Consider the following 12,356-nt stretch of genomic DNA (forward strand, 5'->3'; position numbering starts at 1 on the left):
GGGGCTTCTCTCATGGAGGCACTCAGTCAGACCCAGTGTTGACATGTGGCAAGACGCTCCTCGGGGCGCGTCTTGCTTGGGCCTCTCTCCTGGAGGCACTCAGTCAGACCCAGTGTTGACACGTGGCAAGACGCTCCTCGGGGCACGTCTTGCTTAAGCCTCTCTCCTGGAAGCGCTCAGTCAGACCCAGTGTTGGCATGTGGCAAGACGCTCCTCGGGGCGCGTCTTGGTTGGGCCTCTCTCCTGGAGGCGCTCAGTCAGACCCAGTGGTGACATGTGGCAAGACGCTCCTCGGGGCGCGTATTGCTTGGGTCTCTCTCCTGGATGCCCTCTGTCAGACCCAGTGTTGACATGTGGCAAGACTCTCCTCGGGGCGCGTCTTGCTTGGGCTTCTCTCATGGAGGCCCTCAGTCAGACCCAGTGTTGACATGTGTCAAGACGCTCCTCGGGGCGTGTCTTGCTTGGGGCTCTCTCCTGGAGGCGCTCAGTCAGACCCAGAGTTGACATGTGGCAAGACGCTCCTCGGGGCGCGTATTGCTTGGGCTTCTCTCCTGGAGGCCCTCAGTCAGACCCATTGATGACATGTGGCAAGACGCTCCTCGGGGCGCGTCTTGCTTGGGCCTCTCTCCTGGAGGCGCTCAGTCAGACCGAGTAGTGACATGTGGCAAGAGGCTCCTCGGGGCGCGTCTTGCTTGGGCCTCTCTCCTGGAGGCGCTCAGTCATACCCAGTGTTGACATGTGGCAAGACGCTCCTCGGGGCGCGTCTTGCTGGGGCTTCTCTCATGGAGGCCCTCAGTCAGACCCAGTGTTGACATGTGTCAAGAGGCTCCTCGGGGCGCGTCTTGCTTGGGCCTCTCTCCTGGAGGCGCTCAGTCAGACGCAGTGTTGACATGTGGCAAGATGCTCCTCGGGGCGCGTCTTGCTGGGGCTTCTCTCATGGAGGCACTCAGTCAGACCCAGTGTTTACATGTGGCAAGACGCTCCTCGGGGCGCGTCTTGCTTGGGCCTCTCTCATGGAGGCCCTCAGTCAGACCCAGTGTTGACATGTGTCAAGACGCTCCTCGGGGCGTGTCTTGCTTGGGCCTCTCTCCTGGAGGCGCTCAGTCAGACCCAGTGTTGAAATGTGGCAAGACGCTCCTCGGGGCGCGTCTTGCTTGGGCTTCTCTCCTGGAGGCCCTCAGTCAGACCCATTGTTGACATGTGGCAAGACGCTCCTCGGGGCGCGTCTTGCTTCGGCCTCTCTCCTGGAGGCGCTCAGTCAGACCCAGTGTTGACATGTGGCAAGACGCTCCTCGGGGCACGTCTTGCTGGGGCTTCTCTCATGGAGGCCCTCAGTCAGACCCAGTGTTGACATGTGTCAAGACGCTCCTCGGGGCGTGTCTTGCTTGGGCCTCTCTCCTGGAGGCGCTCAGTCAGACCCAGTGTTTACATGTGGCAAGACGCTCCTCGGGGCGCGTCTTGCTTGGGCTTCTCTCCTGGAGGCCCTCAGTCAGACCCATTGTTGACATGTGGCAAGACGCTCCTCGGGGAATGATGTGAAATTGTGCTTCGTGCAACATAATTCTGGGTGCCATCTAAAAACCATAAGTGCTAATTACTCCATTCCTTTTTGTGGTTGTAGGGGCTGTTGATTGGAGTACACTAAAACAAACCTGATCTCTCTAGGACATTCAGAAGCCAAGTTATAAGCCCACAAATGTGTAACTGGACTACTTCTTTAAATTGACACCAGATCCGGTGACCTTTGGGACATGGTTTGACCCCCTTAGGAAAGTGCTATCATCATGAAACGTTCAGATCACTTACAACTCAATAGATTCTACCTTCCTGTGACGTTTCTGCCTGATTGGACCTTGTTTTCACACAAATGAGCCCAGAATGATGTGAAATTGTGCTTCGTGCAACATAATTCTGGGTGCCATTTAAAAACCATAAGTGCTAATGACTCCATACCTTTTTGGGGTAATGGGGGCTGTTAAATGGAGTACTCTAAAACAAACCTGACCTCTCTCGGATATTCAGAAGCCAAGTTATAAGCCCACAAATGTGTAACTGGACAACTTCTTTAAAGTGACACCAGGCCCGGTGACCTTTGGGACATGGTTTGACCCCCTTAGGAAAGTGCTATCATCATGAAACGTTCAGATCACTTACAACTCAATAGATTCTACCTTCCTGTAATGTTTCTGCCTTGTTGAACCTTGTTTTCACACAAATGAACCCAGAATGATGTGAAATTGTGCTTCGTGCAACATAATTCTGGGTGCCATTTAAAAACCATAAGTGCTAATGACTCCATTCCCTTTTGTGGTTGTAGGGGCTGTTGATTGGAGTACACTAAAACAAACCTGATCTCTCTAGGACATTCAGAAGCCAAGTTAAAAGCCCACAAATGTGTAACTGGACTACTTCTTTAAATTGACACCAGGCCCGGTGACCTTTGGGACATGGTTTGACCCCCTATAGGAATGTGCGATCATCATGAAACATTCAGATCACTTACAACTCAATAGATTCTACCTTCTTGTAACGTTTCAGCCTGATTGGACCTTGTTTTCACACAAATGAACCCAGAATGATGTGAAATTGTGCTTCGTGCAACACAATTCTGGGTGCCATTTAAAAACCATAAGCGCTAATGACTCCATTCCTTTGTATGGTAATGGGGGCTGTTAATTGGAGTACTCTAAAACAAACCTGACCTCTCTAGGATATTCAGAAGCCAAGTTATAGGCCAACAAAGGTGTAACTGGACTACTTCTTTAAAGTGACACCAGGCCCGATGACCTTTGGGACATGGTTTGACCCCCTATAGGAATGTGCGATCATCATGAAATGTTCGGATCACTTACAACTCAATAGATTCTACCTTCTTGTAACGTTTCAGCCTGATTGGACCTTGTTTTCACACAAATGATCCCAGAATGATGTGAAATTGTGCTTCGTGCAACATAATTCTGGGTGCCATTTACAAACCATAAGTGCTAATGACTCCATTCCTTTTTGTGGTTGTAGGGGCTGTTAATTGGAGTACACTAAAACAAACCTGATCTCTCTAGGTCATTCAGAAGCCAAGTTATAAGCCCACAAATGTGTAACTGGACTACTTCTTTAAATTGACACCAGATCCGGTGACCTTTGGGACATGGTTTGACCCCCTTAGGAAAGTGCTATCATCATGAAAAGTTCAGATCACTTACAACTTAATAGATTCTACCTTCCTGTAACGTTTCAGCCTGGTTGGACCTTGTTTTCACACAAATGAACCCAGAATGATGTGAAATTGTGCTTCGTGCAACATAATTCTAGGTGCCATTTAAAAACCATAAGTGCTAATGACTCCATTCCTTTTTGTGGTTGTAGGGGCTGTTGATTGGAGTACACTAAAACAAACCTGATCTCTCTAGGACATTCAGAAGCCAAGTTATAAGCCCACAAATGTGTAACTGGACTACTTCTTTAAAGTGACACCAGGCCCGGTGACCTTTGGGACATGGTTTGACCCCATATAGGAATGTGCGATCATCATGAAACGTTCAGATCACTTACAACTCAATAGATTCTACCTTCCTATAACTTTTCTGCCTGATTGGACCTTATTTTCACACAAATGAACCCAGAATGATGTGAAATTGTGCTTCGTGCAACATAATTCTGGGTTCCGTTTAAAAACCATAAGTGCTAATGACTCCATTCCTTTTTGGGGTTGTAGGGGCTGTTAATTGGAGTACTCTAAAACAAACCTGACCTCTCTAGGATATTCAGAAGCCAAGTTATAAGCCCACAAATGTGTAACTGGACTACTTCTTTAAAGTGACACCAGGCCCGGTGACCTTTGGGACATGGTTTGACCCCATATAGGAATGTGCGATCATCATGAAACGTTCAGATCACTTTCAACTCAATAGATTCTACCTTCTTGTAACGTTTCAGCCTGATTGGACCTTGTTTTCACACAAATGAACCCAGAATGATGTGAAATTGTGTTTCGTGCAACATAATTCTGGGTGCCATTTAAAAACCATAAGTGCTAATGACTCCATTCCTTTTTGTGGTGGTAGGGGCTGTTGATTGGAGTACACTAAAACAAATCTGATCTCTCTAGGACATTCAGAAGCCAAGTTATAAGCCCACAAATGTGTACCTGGACTACTTCTTTAAATTGACACCAGATCCGGTGACCTTTGGGACATGGTTTGACCCCCTTAGGAAAGTGCTATCATCATGAAACGTTCAGATCACTTACAACTCAATAGAATCTACCTTCCTGTAACGTTTCTGCCTGATTGGACCTTGTTTTCACACAAATGAACCCAGAATGATGTGAAATTGTGCTTCGTGCAACATAATTCTGGGTGCCATTTAAAAACCATATGTGCTAATGACTCCATTCCTTTTGGGGTAATGGGGGCTGTTAAATGGAGTACTCTAAAACAAACCTGACCTCTCTAGGATATTCAGAAGCCAAGTTATAAGCCCACAAATGTGTAACTGGACTACTTCTTTAAATTGACACCAGATCCGGTGACCTTTGGGACATGGTTTGAACCCCCTAGGAAAGTGCTATCATCATGAAACGTTCAGATCACTTACAACTCGATAGATTCTGCCTTCCTGTAACGTTTCAGCCTGATTGGACCTTGTTTTCACACAAATGAACCCAGAATGATGTGAAATTGTGCTTCGTGCAACATAATTCTGGGTGCCACTTAAAAACCATAAGTGCTAATGACTCCATTCCTTTTTGTGGTAATGGGGGCTGTTAATTGGAGGACTCTAAAAAAAACCTGACCTCTCTAGGATATTCAGAAGCCAAGTTATAAGCCCACAAAGATGTAACTGGACTACTTCTTTAAATTGACACCAGACCCGGTGACCTTTGAGACATGGTTTGACCCCCTTAGGAAAGTGCTATTATCATGAAACGTTCAGATCACTTACAACTCAATAGATTCTACCTTCCTGTAACGTTTCTGCCTGATTGGACCTTGTTTTCACACAAATGAACCCAGAATGATGTGAAATTGTGCTTCGTGCAACATAATTCTGGGTGCCATTTAAAAACCATAAGTGCTAATGACTCCATTCCTTTTTGGGGTAATGGGGGCTGTTAATTGGAGTACTCTAAAACAAACCTGACCTCTTTAGGATATTCAGAAGCCAAGTTATAAGCCCACAAATGTGTAACTGGACTACTTCTTTAAAGTGACACCAGGCCTGGTGACCTTTGGGACATGGTTTGACCTCCTATAGGAATGTGCGATCATCATGAAACGTTCAGATCACTTACAACTCAATAGATTCTACCTTCTTGTAACGTTTCAGCCTGATTGGACCTTGTTTTCACACAAATGGACCCAGAATGATGTAAAATTGTTCTTTGTTCAACATAATTCTGGGTGCCATTTACAAACCATAAGTGCTAATGACTCCATTTCTTTTTGTGGTTGTAGGGGCTGTTGATTGGAGTACACCAAAACAAACCTGATCTCTCTAGGACATTCAGAAGCCAAGTTATAAGCCCACAAATGTGTAACTGGACTACTTCTTTAAATTGACACCAGATCCGGTGATCTTTGGGACATGGTTTGACCCCCTTAGGAAAGTGCTATCATCATGAAACGTTCAGATCACTTACAACTCAATAGATTCTACCTTCCTATAACGTTTCTGCCTGATTGGACCTTATTTTCACACAAATGAACCCAGAATGATGTGAAATTGTGCTTCGTGCAACATAATTCTGGGTGCCATTTAAAAACCATAAGTGCTAATGACTCCATTCCTTTTTGGGGTAATGGGGGCTGTTAATTGGAGTACTCTAAAACAAACCTGACCTCTCAAAGATATTCATAAGCCAAGTTATAAGCCCACAAATGTGTAACTGGACTACTTCTTTAAAATGACACCAGATCCGGTGACCTTTGGGACATGGTTTGACCCCCTTAGGAAAGTGCTATCATCATGAAACGTTCAGATCACTTACAACTCAATAGATTCTACCTTCCTGTAATGTTTCTGCCTTGTTGAACCTTGTTTTCACACAAATGAACCCAGAATGATGTGAAATTGTGCTTCGTGCAACATAATTCTGGGTGCCATTTAAAAACCATAAGTGCTAATGACTCCATACCTTTTTGGGGTAATGGGGGCTGTTAAATGGAGTACTCCAAAACAAACCTGACCTCTCTCGGATATTCAGAAGCCAAGTTATAAGCCCACAAATGTGTAACTGGACTATTCTTTAAAGTGACACCAGGCCTGGTGACCTTTGGGACATGGTTTTGCCCCCTATAGGAATGTGCGATCATCATGAAACGTTCAGATCACTTACAACTCAATAGATTCTACCTTCTTGTAACGTTTCAGCCTGATTGGACCTTGTTTTTACACAAATGAACCCAGAATGATGTGAAATTGTGCTTCGTGCAACATAATTCTGGGTGCCATCTAAAAACCATAAGTGCTAATGACTCCATACCTTTTTGGGGTAATGTGGGCTGTTAAATGGAGTACTCTAAAACAAACCTGACCTCTCTAGGACATTCAGAAGCCAAGTTATAAGCCCACAAATGTGTAACTGGACTACTTCTTTAAAGTGACACCAGGCCCGGTGACCTTTGGGACATGGTTTGACCCCCTTAGGAAAGTGCTATCATCATGAAACGTTCAGATCACTTACAACTCAATAGATTCTACCTTCCTGTAATGTTTCTGCCTTGTTGAACCTTGTTTTCACACAAATGAACCCAGAATGATTTGAAATTGTGCTTCGTGCAACATAATTCTGGGTGCCATTTAAAAACCATAAGTGCTAATGACTCCATTCCTTTTTGTGGTTTTAGTGGCTGTTGATTGGAGTACACTAAAACAAACCTGATCTCTCTAGGACATTCAGAAGCCAAGTTATAAGCCCACAAATGTGTAACTGGACTACTTCTTTAAATTGACACCAGATCCGGTGATCTTTGGGACATGGTTTGACCCCCTATAGGAATGTGCGATCATCATGAAACGTACAGATCACTTACAACTCAATAGATTCTACCTTCCTGTAACGTTTCTGCCTGATTGGACCTTGTTTTCACACAAATGAACCCAGAATGATGTGAAATTGTGCTTCGTGCAACATAATTCTGGGTGCCATTTAAAAACCATAAGTGCTAATGACTCCATTCCTTTTTGGGGTAATGGGGGCTGTTAATTGGAGTACTCTAAAACAAACCTGACCTCTCAAAGATATTCAGAAGCCAAGTTAATAAGCCCACAAATGTGTAACTGGACTACTTCTTTAAATTGACACCAGATCCGGTGACCTTTGGGACATGGTTTGACCCCCTTAGGAAAGTGCTATCATCATGAAACGTTCAGATCACTTACAACTCAATAGATTCTACCTTCCTGTAATGTTTCTGCCTTGTTGAACCTTGTTTTCACACAAATGAACCCAGAATGATGTGAAATTGTGCTTCGTGCAACATAATTCTGGGTGCTATTTAAAAACCATAAGTGCTAATGACTCCATTCCTTTTTGTGGTTGTAGGGGCTGTTGATTGGAGTACACTAAAACAAACCTGATCTCTCTAGGACATTCAGAAGCCAAGTTATAAGCCCACAAATGTGTAACTGGACTACTTCTTTAAATTGACACCAGATCCAGTGATCTTTGGGACATGGTTTGACCCCCTATAGGAATGTGCGATCATCATGAAACGTACAGATCACTTACAACTCAATAGATTCTACCTTCCTGTAACGTTTCAGCCTGATTGGACCTTGTTTTCACACAAATGAACCCAGAATGATGTGAAATTGTGCTTCGTGCAACATAATTCTGGGTGCCATTTAAAAACCATAAGTGCTAATGACTCCATTCCCTTTTGTGGTTGTAGGGGCTGTTGATTGGAGTACACTAAAACAAACCTGATCTCTCTAGGACATTCAGAAGCCAAGTTAAAAGCCCACAAATGTGTAACTGGACTACTTCTTTAAATTGACACCAGGCCCGGTGACCTTTGGGACATGGTTTGACCCCCTATAGGAATGTGCGATCATCATGAAACATTCAGATCACTTACAACTCAATAGATTCTACCTTCTTGTAACGTTTCAGCCTGATTGGACCTTGTTTTCACACAAATGAACCCAGAATGATGTGAAATTGTGCTTCGTGCAACACAATTCTGGGTGCCATTTAAAAACCATAAGCGCTAATGACTCCATTCCTTTGTATGGTAATGGGGGCTGTTAATTGGAGTACTCTAAAACAAACCTGACCTCTCTAGGATATTCAGAAGCCAAGTTATAGGCCAACAAAGGTGTAACTGGACTACTTCTTTAAATTGACACCAGATCCGGTGACCTTTGGGACATGGTTTGACCCCCTTAGGAAAGTGCTATCATCATGAAAAGTTCAGATCACTTACAACTTAATAGATTCTACCTTCCTGTAACGTTTCAGCCTGGTTGGACCTTGTTTTCACACAAATGAACCCAGAATGATGTGAAATTGTGCTTCGTGCAACATAATTCTAGGTGCCATTTAAAAACCATAAGTGCTAATGACTCCATTCCTTTTTGTGGTTGTAGGGGCTGTTGATTGGAGTACACTAAAACAAACCTGATCTCTCTAGGACATTCAGAAGCCAAGTTATAAGCCCACAAATGTGTAACTGGACTACTTCTTTAAAGTGACACCAGGCCCGGTGACCTTTGGGACATGGTTTGACCCCATATAGGAATGTGCGATCATCATGAAACGTTCAGATCACTTACAACTCAATAGATTCTACCTTCCTATAACTTTTCTGCCTGATTGGACCTTATTTTCACACAAATGAACCCAGAATGATGTGAAATTGTGCTTCGTGCAACATAATTCTGGGTTCCGTTTAAAAACCATAAGTGCTAATGACTCCATTCCTTTTTGGGGTTGTAGGGGCTGTTAATTGGAGTACTCTAAAACAAACCTGACCTCTCTAGGATATTCAGAAGCCAAGTTATAAGCCCACAAATGTGTAACTGGACTACTTCTTTAAAGTGACACCAGGCCCGGTGACCTTTGGGACATGGTTTGACCCCATATAGGAATGTGCGATCATCATGAAACGTTCAGATCACTTTCAACTCAATAGATTCTACCTTCTTGTAACGTTTCAGCCTGATTGGACCTTGTTTTCACACAAATGAACCCAGAATGATGTGAAATTGTGTTTCGTGCAACATAATTCTGGGTGCCATTTAAAAACCATAAGTGCTAATGACTCCATTCCTTTTTGTGGTGGTAGGGGCTGTTGATTGGAGTACACTAAAACAAATCTGATCTCTCTAGGACATTCAGAAGCCAAGTTATAAGCCCACAAATGTGTACCTGGACTACTTCTTTAAATTGACACCAGATCCGGTGACCTTTGGGACATGGTTTGACCCCCTTAGGAAAGTGCTATCATCATGAAACGTTCAGATCACTTACAACTCAATAGAATCTACCTTCCTGTAACGTTTCTGCCTGATTGGACCTTGTTTTCACACAAATGAACCCAGAATGATGTGAAATTGTGCTTCGTGCAACATAATTCTGGGTGCCATTTAAAAACCATATGTGCTAATGACTCCATTCCTTTTGGGGTAATGGGAGCTGTTAAATGGAGTACTCTAAAACAAACCTGACCTCTCTAGGATATTCAGAAGCCAAGTTATAAGCCCACAAATGTGTAACTGGACTACTTCTTTAAATTGACACCAGATCCGGTGACCTTTGGGACATGGTTTGAACCCCCTAGGAAAGTGCTATCATCATGAAACGTTCAGATCACTTACAACTCGATAGATTCTGCCTTCCTGTAACGTTTCAGCCTGATTGGACCTTGTTTTCACACAAATGAACCCAGAATGATGTGAAATTGTGCTTCGTGCAACATAATTCTGGGTGCCACTTAAAAACCATAAGTGCTAATGACTCCATTCCTTTTTGTGGTAATGGGGGCTGTTAATTGGAGTACTCTAAAAAAAACCTGACCTCTCTAGGATATTCAGAAGCCAAGTTATAAGCCCACAAAGATGTAACTGGACTACTTCTTTAAATTGACACCAGACCCGGTGACCTTTGAGACATGGTTTGACCCCCTTAGGAAAGTGCTATTATCATGAAACGTTCAGATCACTTACAACTCAATAGATTCTACCTTCCTGTAACGTTTCTGCCTGATTGGACCTTGTTTTCACACAAATGAACCCAGAATGATGTGAAATTGTGCTTCGTGCAACATAATTCTGGGTGCCATTTAAAAACCATAAGTGCTAATGACTCCATTCCTTTTTGGGGTAATGGGGGCTGTTAATTGGAGTACTCTAAAACAAACCTGACCTCTTTAGGATATTCAGAAGCCAAGTTATAAGCCCACAAATGTGTAACTGGACTACTTCTTTAAAGTGACACCAGGCCTGGTGACCTTTGGGACATGGTTTGACCTCCTATAGGAATGTGCGATCATCATGAAACGTTCAGATCACTTACAACTCAATAGATTCTACCTTCTTGTAACGTTTCAGCCTGATTGGACCTTGTTTTCACACAAATGGACCCAGAATGATGTAAAATTGTTCTTTGTTCAACATAATTCTGGGTGCCATTTACAAACCATAAGTGCTAATGACTCCATTTCTTTTTGTGGTTGTAGGGGCTGTTGATTGGAGTACACCAAAACAAACCTGATCTCTCTAGGACATTCAGAAGCCAAGTTATAAGCCCACAAATGTGTAACTGGACTACTTCTTTAAATTGACACCAGATCCGGTGATCTTTGGGACATGGTTTGACCCCCTTAGGAAAGTGCTATCATCATGAAACGTTCAGATCACTTACAACTCAATAGATTCTACCTTCCTATAACGTTTCTGCCTGATTGGACCTTATTTTCACACAAATGAACCCAGAATGATGTGAAATTGTGCTTCGTGCAACATAATTCTGGGTGCCATTTAAAAACCATAAGTGCTAATGACTCCATTCCTTTTTGGGGTAATGGGGGCTGTTAATTGGAGTACTCTAAAACAAACCTGACCTCTCAAAGATATTCATAAGCCAAGTTATAAGCCCACAAATGTGTAACTGGACTACTTCTTTAAAATGACACCAGATCCGGTGACCTTTGGGACATGGTTTGACCCCCTTAGGAAAGTGCTATCATCATGAAACGTTCAGATCACTTACAACTCAATAGATTCTACCTTCCTGTAATGTTTCTGCCTTGTTGAACCTTGTTTTCACACAAATGAACCCAGAATGATGTGAAATTGTGCTTCGTGCAACATAATTCTGGGTGCCATTTAAAAACCATAAGTGCTAATGACTCCATACCTTTTTGGGGTAATGGGGGCTGTTAAATGGAGTACTCCAAAACAAACCTGACCTCTCTCGGATATTCAGAAGCCAAGTTATAAGCCCACAAATGTGTAACTGGACTATTCTTTAAAGTGACACCAGGCCTGGTGACCTTTGGGACATGGTTTTGCCCCCTATAGGAATGTGCGATCATCATGAAACGTTCAGATCACTTACAACTCAATAGATTCTACCTTCTTGTAACGTTTCAGCCTGATTGGACCTTGTTTTTACACAAATGAACCCAGAATGATGTGAAATTGTGCTTCGTGCAACATAATTCTGGGTGCCATCTAAAAACCATAAGTGCTAATGACTCCATACCTTTTTGGGGTAATGTGGGCTGTTAAATGGAGTACTCTAAAACAAACCTGACCTCTCTAGGACATTCAGAAGCCAAGTTATAAGCCCACAAATGTGTAACTGGACTACTTCTTTAAAGTGACACCAGGCCCGGTGACCTTTGGGACATGGTTTGACCCCCTTAGGAAAGTGCTATCATCATGAAACGTTCAGATCACTTACAACTCAATAGATTCTACCTTCCTGTAATGTTTCTGCCTTGTTGAACCTTGTTTTCACACAAATGAACCCAGAATGATTTGAAATTGTGCTTCGTGCAACATAATTCTGGGTGCCATTTAAAAACCATAAGTGCTAATGACTCCATTCCTTTTTGTGGTTTTAGTGGCTGTTGATTGGAGTACACTAAAACAAACCTGATCTCTCTAGGACATTCAGAAGCCAAGTTATAAGCCCACAAATGTGTAACTGGACTACTTCTTTAAATTGACACCAGATCCGGTGATCTTTGGGACATGGTTTGACCCCCTATAGGAATGTGCGATCATCATGAAACGTACAGATCACTTACAACTCAATAGATTCTACCTTCCTGTAACGTTTCTGCCTGATTGGACCTTGTTTTCACACAAATGAACCCAGAATGATGTGAAATTGTGCTTCGTGCAAC

Source organism: Nothobranchius furzeri, unplaced genomic scaffold, assembly GCF_043380555.1.
Source record: "Nothobranchius furzeri strain GRZ-AD unplaced genomic scaffold, NfurGRZ-RIMD1 Scf062, whole genome shotgun sequence".
Taxonomy (NCBI): Eukaryota; Metazoa; Chordata; class Actinopteri; order Cyprinodontiformes; family Nothobranchiidae; genus Nothobranchius; species Nothobranchius furzeri.